Raw genomic sequence first — 9,839 nt, forward strand, 5'->3', positions numbered from 1 at the left:
AATTGACTCACAGTTCCACAGGTTGTACAAGAGGAATGGCTGAGGAGGCCTCAGGAAACTTACAATCATGGTGGAAGGTGAAGGGGAAGCAGGAACATCTTCATGTGAAACAGGAGAGACAGAGTGAAGGAAGTTAGTGCTACACACTTTTAAACAACCAGATCTCATGAGAACTCACTCACTATCACGAGAACAGCAAGGGGGAAATCCACCCCCATGATCCAATCACCTCCCACCAGGTCCCTCCCCTAACAGTGAGGATTATAATTCAACATGAGATTTGGGTGGGGGCACAGAGCCAAACCATATAATTCCACCCCTGGCCCCTCCAAAGTCTCATGTCTTTCTCACATTTCAAAACCAATCATGCCTTCCTAACAGCCCTCCAAAGTCTTAACTCATTCCAGCATTAACTTAAAGTTCAAGTCCAAAGTCTCATCTGAGACAAGTCAAGTCCCTCTGCCTATGAGCCTGTAAAATAAAAAACAAGCTAGCTACTTCCATGATACAATGGGGGTATAGGCATTGGGTAAATGCTCCCATTCCAAAAGGGAGAAATTGACCAAAACAAAGGGGCTATAGGCTCCATGCAAGTCCAAAACCCAGCATGGCAGTCATTAAATCTTAAGACTCCAAAATAATCTCCTTTGACTCCAGGTCTCATATCCATGCAACACTGATGCAAGGGGCGCACTCCCAAGGCTTTGGAATATTTCAATCAATCAATCAGTCAATAGACTCCCTCCTATCCCATATTGATGTACTGTTAATGGCAACTGATGATTTCTGCCAAAGGGGTGACAACATCAACCAGACTAGACAAAGAGATTGGCACTAGGAATTCCACAAGAGGTGACCATTTACAAGAACCTGGAATGGACCTCCATCCCTGTGATTCTGCAGGGCAAAGCCCCCGCAGCTACTTTCACAGGATGGCATTGAGTGCCTGCAGCTTTTCCAGGTGCATGGTGCAGGCTGTCAGTGGATCTACCATTCTGGGGTCTGGAGGATGATGGCCCCCTTCTCACAGCTCCAGTAGGCAGTGCCCCAGTGGTGACTCTGTGTTGGGGCTCCAAACCCACAATTCCCCTCTGCACTGCCCTAGTAGAGGGTCTCCATGAGGGCTCTGCTTTTGCAGCAGACTTCTGCCTGGACATCCAGATATTTCCATACATCCTCTGAAATCTAGGCAAAGATTCCTAAGCCTCAACTCCTGCCTTCTTTGCACCCATAGGCCCAACACCACATGGAAGCCACCAAGGCTTGGGGCTTGCACCCTCTGAAGCAATGGCCAAGTTGTACCTCAGTCCCTTTTAGACACAGCTGGAACTGGAGCAGCAAGGATGCAGGGCACCATGTCCAGAGGCTGCACAGAGCAGCAGGGTCCTGGGCCTGGCCCACTAAATTATGTTTCCCTCCTAGGCTTCCAGGCCTGTGATGGAAGGGGCTGCCTCAAAGGTTTCTGTAATGCCCTGGAGGCATTTTCCCCATAGTCTTGGCTATTAACATTTGCCTCCTCTTTACTTACGCAAATTTCTGCAACTTTGAATTCTTCCCCAGAAAATGGGTTTTTCTTTTCTACCACATGGTTAGGCTGCAAATTTCCCAAACTTTTATGCTGTGCTTCCCTTTTAAATATAAGTTCCAATTTCAGACCATCTCTTTGTGAACACATATGAGTATATGCTGTTAGAAGCAGCCAGGTTATGTCTTGGACGCTTTGCTGCTTAGAGATTTCTTCCACCAGATACACTAAATCATCTCTCTCAAGTTTAAAGTTCAACAGATCTCTAGAGCAGGGGCACAATGCCACCAGTCTCTTTGCTAAAGCATAGTGAGAGTGACCTTTACTCTAGTTCCCAATAAGTTCCTCATCTCCATCTGAGACCTCATCAGCCCGGCCATCTCTGTCCACATCACTATCAGTATTTTGGTCAAAACCATTCAACAAGTCTCTAGGAAGTTCCAAATCTTCCCTCATTTTCCTGCCTTCTTCTGAGCCCTCCAAGCTGTTCCAACCTCTTGCCCATTACCCAGTTCCAAAGTAACTTCCACGTTTTTAGATATCTTTATGGCAATGCCCCACTTCTTTGGTACCAATTTTTTGTATTAATTCATTCTCACACTGCTATAAAGAACTACCTGATACTGGGTAATGTATAAAGAAAAGAGGTTTAATTGACTCATAGTTCTGTAGGCTGTAAAGAAAGCATGGTTGAGAAGGCCTCAGGAAGATTACAATCTTGGCAGAAGGTAAAGGGGAGGCAAGCATATCTTCACACAGCAGCAGGAGAGAGAGAGGAGGGAAGTGCTATATGGTTTTAAACAACCAGATGTTATGAGAACTCACTCATTATCATGAGGACAGTGTATTAGTCTGTTCTCACGCTGCTAATAAAGACATACCTGAGACTGGGTAGTTTATTAAAAAAAAAAAAGAGGTTTAATGGATTCACAGTTCCACTTGGCTGGGGAGGCCTCACAATCATGGCAGAAGGCAAAGGAGAAGCAAAGTCACATCTTACATGGTGGCAGGCAAGACAGCATGTGCAGCGGAATTCCCTTTTATAAAACCGTCAGATCTCGTGAGACCTATTCATCATCATGAGAACAGCATAGGAAAGACCTGCCCCCATGATTCAATTACCTTCCACCAGTCCCTCCTCCAACATTGAGAATTACAATTCAACATAAGATTTGGGCAGGAACACAGAGCCAAACCATTTCAGTGGCCTTGGCCAACCCACCATGCCGAGACACTTCAAACCCAGACCTGTTCTCCTGGGACCAAACAGGCCTTTGGCAACCCCAGCACTTCCAAGACATCCTGTTGCTCCAGATATTGACCAGTGCCACCCAGAAAGATATCCTCATCAGCACTGTAGCTCATGCTACCTCCTCACCTCCTACGTAACACAGACAATCTCTGTCCTGGTCATTTTAATTCGCCCTTTCCCCAGGGCCTTATGGGGCCAAGTCTCTCCATAACTTGATCAGCAGAGGGGAAATTGGATCAGGGTGTGCAGATCGTTGCCCGCTTCTTACTTTGTGAATGTCAGAGGCCCCCGGGCACAGAGACCTGCTCGTTTCCAAAGTCTCATCTTTGAAAAGCAGATGGCAAGGCTTAGGCTTGATTGAATTTGTGTTTATGTATGTGATGCATTTGATTGTAGCTGGAGGGAGGCTGCCTGGTCCAATAGCTAATTTGGCCCATCAACAGGGTTTAAACCTACTTACCTGTTAGAAACTATTTGTTCCATGGAGGCAGTTGTGCCTTTGGTTGGTGGCATAACAGCCAGCGTCTGAGTGTCCTCCTTGACCAAAGCCTTTTGAACCTGTGGGTTGATTTCAATTAGGGAGCCCAAAGTCCTTGGCTCCACAGCTCCTGCTCTAGGGACTGATGCTAAAGAACCGTGGGTACAAGTGCATGAGGGTTGGCAGACAAGAGCAAGAGTTGCACCATTGTCACTCATAGTTTAAGAAACAAACAACCCACATATTTATCAATAGGGAGCTGGCTAAATCAATCGGAGACCATGCATACAGTGGGATACTTGAGAGCTGTCAAAGGGGGAGGCAGCACTGAGCATGTATACTCGGTATATATCCAATGTGCACGTGGAAAACACCAGTGGTAGGATAGTGTGTACAGCAGGCCATTTAACAAACAGTGATGGCTCCTCAAAAATTAAAAGTAGAATTATCACAGGATGCATCAATGCCATTTCTGGGTACACACTCAAAGGAATTCACAAGGATTCAAAGAGGTATTTGCACACCCAGCAGCATGATTCACAACAGCTAAAAGATGGAAGCAACCCAACTGTCCATCTACTGATGATGGATACATCCAGTGTGAGCATTCACACAATGGACTCTTCTCCAGCATTAAAAGGCAAGGAAGCTCTGACACATGTTACAACCTGGATTAACCTTGAGGATAGTATGCTCACTGAAATAGACCAGACATAAAGGATATATCCTGTATGGCTCTATGTCTATGTGGTCTTAGAGTCATCAAAATCATGGAGACAGAAAGTAGAATGGTAGGTGCCCAGGGCTGGGGAAGGGGGAATAGGGAGCTGTTGTTTCATGGGCACAGAACTTCAGTTTTGCAAGATGAAGCGTTCTGAAGACAGATGGTGGTGATTGTTGCACGGTAATAGGAATATGCACCGAAAGCCATTGAACTGCACACTTACAGTGGTTAAGGCGGGACATTTTACATGATGTGACAAATCAATAATAAACAATTTTTAAAATTTCAGAGAATGAAAAGCTGTTCTGACAGACGACATATTGAGCTGTTAATGGTAGTCATATTTGAGGGAGCGATTCTGCCACCGCGTTTTTCAGGCATGTCTGGATGTTTATAATGATAGAGCTCGCCACCATGGAGGGAGCCCTTACTAAGCACAGATGGTCCCGCCTCTGCCTGCACTGACTCGGGGAGCCCCCAGCCTGAGGAAATGGGAGTGTAGTTCTGTCACTGTCCCCATAAGCTGATGAAACAAGGTACAGAGTTTGAGGAACATGCACTTGCCTCTTTCTGCCTTTGTCTTGGTTACTTCTCTGGGATAAGGACCATGTCCCTCCCAGTGAAACTCACCTAAATGTCAAGGGACAGCACTTCTGAGCCTCAGCCTCCACATTGCTTGCCCCCAGGCAGGACCTCAGATGCCCCCTTGGCCCTGGGCACTGAGGCCGATGGAAGCCCTGCTGAGCCTGGGAGGCTCTGCCCTTCAGCACCTCTGGGATCAGGTTTCCAAGAACACCTGGCCCCGAAATGGGCATGGGGGGTGGGATGAGGGCTGACTGACCACTCAGACCTTGGGGCCCAAGTCCCCTGTTCTCAGCAAAAGCCCAGGGAGTCAGGGCAGGTCCGGGGGTCCTGGGCTGGGTGGCGCCGGTCTCAGCCGAATAGGGCCTGTCTGTGTCCCGTGGGGTGTGGCAGCCCCGAGCTCCAGTGCCTGGTGGTGAAGTGGCCCATGAGCCCTGAGTGGGGGTCTGAGGGCTGGTCACTGGCATTGTAGCCTTTGCCAGGCAGCTCACTCGACCCCTGCCCGCCCACTCCGAGGCTGCCATAGCCCCCATCTTGAGAGTCAGCAGAGCCTGCATGGAACTGCCCGGGAGGCCCAGGCCAGCCTTCCTCTCCAGACTCCATGGACGCCAGATGCCATGCTCTTCTAGGCCTACCACTCTGCAGCCACCACCCATGAACACGGAGCCCTGACCAGTGCCACTTGTCTCTAGGCCTCGGCATCCTAAGTTGTGAAATGGTGACAGTCAGGGCCTCCGTGTGACTTGGAAGGGTTGGGTGCCCTCACTCACGAGAACGCCCAGTGCCTGCATCCTTGTCTAGGGAAGAGGCAGGTGGGCTGCAGACATGGCTCCTATGAGCCTGTGAGCTCAGAGGGTATCTCAGGACTCGGGAGCCCAGACCACAGCCTGGTGACAGCTGTCCCACACAGGGCTCCCACTGCACATGGCATGGTTAAAAGGCATCAACCCTCAATCCTCACCACAGCCCCCATCTCCTGGGCCTGCCCAAGGCAACTGGTACCCCACAACTTCCTGCATCTCTGCCCCCCTCCCACCCTGGAGTGGGCTTGGCTGTGGGAAAGGGCTTGGCCCACCAGCTGGCAGCCCCCATGCTGGGCTCCGATACCCCAGGAGCATCCTTCTCCCAGTGAGGGATGGAGGTGGGAAGGTGAGGGCCCCGGCTTCTTCACCCTTGATGTGACAGTTTTGGGGTGCATTCCACAGTCTGTCCAGGGTCCCCTTGGGACTGAGTCCCTACTGCCCATGGCGGAAACTGATTATGAAAGTATGGTTCATGAGTGTTCCCACTCTCCTGTCCACCCGTCTCCACACACTCTGAGCTCCCCTTCCACACAGCCTGCTCACACCCAGACCCTTGCCTCAGCGTCTGCTTTTGGGGGAACCAAACCCATAACATGACAAAAAGAAGGGAACACAGTCTCCGACTGCACTTGGGGGTCCCACCAGAGCGTGACAGTGCCAGCAGACACTGGGAGAGGAGGGCGCTTGTCCTGTGCTTGTATTTCCTGCGGCCACTGTAACAAATGAGCAAAAACTCTGAGGCTTAAAACAACACGATTTTTTTACAGGTCTGGAGGTTAGAAGCTCTCAAATCAAGGTGACTGCAGGGCTGTCTCCTTCTGAGCGCTCTGGGAGGGGAATCTGTTCCCGCCTTTTCCAGCTACCAGAGGCCTCCACATCCCTTGGCTCATGATCCCTGCTCCATCTTGGAAGCAGCCTTCTCTCCTTGGACCCCATCGATGCATCTCCTCCCTCTCGTAGAACCTTTGTGGTGACATGGGGTCCACCCAGCCAATCCAAGAGCACCTCCCACCTCCGGGTCCTTAATCTAATCACACTGAAAGTCCCTTCCCCAGGTAGCCTACCCGACTCGCAGGGATCTGGGCGTGGCCATTGGGGGACATCCCTCTGTCTGTCACACCACATGCCGGAAGCTCAGAGAGATTCCAGGGAGGGAGGCGGATTCTCACATTCTCCTGGAGCCTCCTGGGCCAGAGCCCTGCCTGTTGGACCCTGTGATGTCAGTGGGAGCAGCAGCCCCCGAGATGGATGCGGGTGAGGGCAGCCCGGGGCTGCCTCGCTAGCCCTCACTGCATCGGCCCATTCTGGGTCAACAGTAGGTCAACCTGGTGGATCTCTGAGGTGACCGAGCTTACTGACAGATGAGCCACAGCCTCAGGAGCCAGCGGGGGGCAAGACCAGCAGCCCTGAGTGCTGGTGCAGGCCACGCAGGGCCCAGCCTCTGCAGCCAGAAGTCAGTGCCAGTGACGGTCCTGGGCAAGACGGCCATTTAATAGATGAGGAAAGAAGGCTCAGGGCCGTGGGGGACTCTCCAGGTGGGTCACATGGCCAGCAAGTTTCAGGGCCTCTCTGTCCATCCAGCGCCCACAGCTATGCTGTGGCTTGGGTGTGGTCTGGAGCTACTGCCTCAGGACCCACCACCATCCTGGCAGTGTGGCCCCTTCAGAAAAGCTGAAAATGCAAAAATCAGGCACATGCACCTCCCCCATGAGCTGCTCAAGAGAGAGGAGCAGTCACGCATCCTTATGGAGAAAAGGAGAAGCAGGACCCAGAAAGGGTTTCCCTGCAAGATTCCTCAGGGCCCAGCAGGCCTCAGCCCCAAGATTGAGGCCAACTTATTGGAGGGGTGTGTGTGTGCGCGCGTGTGTGTGTGTGTGTGTGTAAAACTGAGTATGTGAGCATGAGCCCAGAGCTGGGGGTGCAGGCCATGCAGGTGTGAGGGTCCACCTCCCCGTCTCGCTGACCCCTGTGTACAGAGGAGAGATGGAGGTGGGGGAGGCTGTGTCTTGCCCAGGCCAGCTGCCTGCCAGTGACAGTGGAGGACTTGCTCACAGTGGGGCTGCTTGGGGTCACACAGGAGTGGCCTGGCAGGCCTGGCAGCCCCAGCCCTGGAGCCAGCCATGGACTCCTGGGTTCTGCTTCCCTGGGAGCTTCCAGGGGAGTGTCACTGGGGCTCACGATACCGACCCCTTCTGGGATCAGTGGCCTTTGCTTTTGGCACAGGGCTTCAGGGCCAGACGGTGCCTCTGGTCCAGTAGCTGAGGAAAGCTTTTGGTGGTGCTCTGGGCACCTCTGTGACCTGCCCTGGGCCCAGCCCTCATGCTGATCCTACTGTAGCCACCCTACTTGGTGTCCCAGGCCCTGGACACCTCAGGCCATGGGATGTCCCGTGCATTCAAACTCTCACGGCCACCTACACTTATGAGCAGGTGCAGGGGCATGGTGCCACCGCTGCCTCCTCAGGCAGGATATGCTTTTTGTTTGTTTGTTTTGAGGCAGGGTTGTTCTCTGTCATTCAGGCTGGAGTGCAGTGGTGCAGTCATGGCTCACTGCAGCCTCGAACTCCCGGGCTCAAGCGATCCTCCCACCTCAGCCTCCCGAGTAGCTGGGACTACAGTCTTGCACCACCATCCCTGGCTAATTTGTTTTTATTTTTATTTTAGTAGGGACTGGGTCATGCTATGTTTCCCAGGCTGATCTCGAACTCCTGGGTTCAAGCAATCCTCCCGTCTCTGCCTCCTAAAGTCCTGGGATTATAGAGGTATGAGTCACTGTGCCCAGCCCAGAATGTGCCTCTTAACTTTCATACCACAGCCCCTATGCTCAGGACGAGGAGGGATGTAGGCCAGCTGCCCCAAGTTCCCCAAGGGGACTGTGCCACCCTGAAGTGGGCTCCGTGGTGGGCGGAGTCACTGTCTCCCAGCAGCTCCCAATCCATCCCATCACAAGTCGGGTCTAGGCACTGCCATCAGTTTGATAGTTGAATTTTTCCTGCCAAGAGGAGGTCCCTAAAAGCCTGAGGCACAGGCGAAGGACAGTGCTGTCCTGTGGCCAGGCCCCGTTGTCGCTGGGGAGTGGCCTGGCCTGTTCACTCACACAGCTCCGGTCTGCACCACAGTCGCTCCACTCGGGGTTGTCACTGCCCGAGGTTAGGACGTCAGCAGAAGCCAGCCTCATGTGGCAGAGGCGATGGGGAATTACAGCCTGCAAAGGCTGATGGCATCAGAGAGATGCAGGAAAGCAAAGGGCTTATTAAAAAGCTGAAATCGGTTCTAAACGAGGTCAGCCGTCGATGTGCCTTGGTGGGAAGCCAGGCGCTGAGCAGCAGGAATGGGGCTTATTTCCTGACACCGTGGCCGTGACACCCTGCACCTCCCCAGCCTACCCCACCCCCACCCCCACTCCCACCCCCATCCCCATCCCCAACCCCACCCCCACCTCTGGAGGGCAACTTGCACCCAGACACTGGAGCAGAGGCAGCAGGGGTGGGAGCAGGGAGGAAAGCCCCCGGCGGGGCACCACAGGGAGGCATGTGGCCGAGAGAGCACCTGGCAGGCAGGTGTCGCCTCTGAGGAGGGTGAGGGCAGGAGAAGAGCTAACCGCTGCTTCCTTACCCTGGGGTCAGATTGCTCCTTTTTAAAATCCATTAATGCAAGGAAAGGCGCAGCCACGGGGCCATCCGATTGGATCCGCTCTCTCCCGCCCGGCCCCAGTCTCTGCAGATTTTCTCTGTGGTTACATTTTTCATCCGAGCGTCCCTTCCTCCTGACTACAGTGGAATTTTTCTGACCTTGGCTGCCAAGGTGTACAGCCCCCTCCAGCTCAGGGCACCCTCTTTGGGGTGCTTGCCCCAGGCACTGGCCCACCCTGTGAGCTCAGGCGCGTTGTCTCGCCTCTGCGAGGCTGCCTCTCCTGTATCTGAGACAGGGATGATCGCACACCCAGCCACCCAAGGCTGGCCAGGATGGAGCGAGGCAGAGCAGGGGAAGCCCTGGTGCGGCCTGACTTGTGTCTCCTGTCCCTCCCTAGGACTTAGTCATCATTATTTTGGAATCAGCTGAATCATTTCTGTCAAATGAGAGAGGAAAGCCAGTTTTGAGTTGGATAAAGAAAATGTCTTTTGATTCCTGTTAAAAATAAACATGTGTGCATAACACTGCTGAGTACGAGACCGCACCTGCCGTCCCTCCTTAGAGCTCCCAGCAGCTGTGGGTCTTTGGCATATCCAGGAGAGGAGCGAGGCCGGGAGGTGTGTTGAGCCGTCCGAGGGCTGGCAGCAGCAGGGGCTCTTCACTGCCTCTCACTCCACAGAACCACTGGGTTGAAGGAAGCTGGAGGGATCAATTGTCCTTGTCATCCAGCTTCCTCTGTCTGTAGATGGGGAGGAGGCGCTGGGTTGGAAAGTGCTTCTCTGAGGACGCCAGCTGCGCATCAGGAGGGCAGAGCAGGATGTGACCCCAGACCTCTGACCCCGC

Source organism: Pongo abelii, chromosome 13 (genome assembly GCF_028885655.2).
Source record: "Pongo abelii isolate AG06213 chromosome 13, NHGRI_mPonAbe1-v2.0_pri, whole genome shotgun sequence".
Lineage (NCBI taxonomy): Eukaryota > Metazoa > Chordata > Mammalia > Primates > Hominidae > Pongo > Pongo abelii.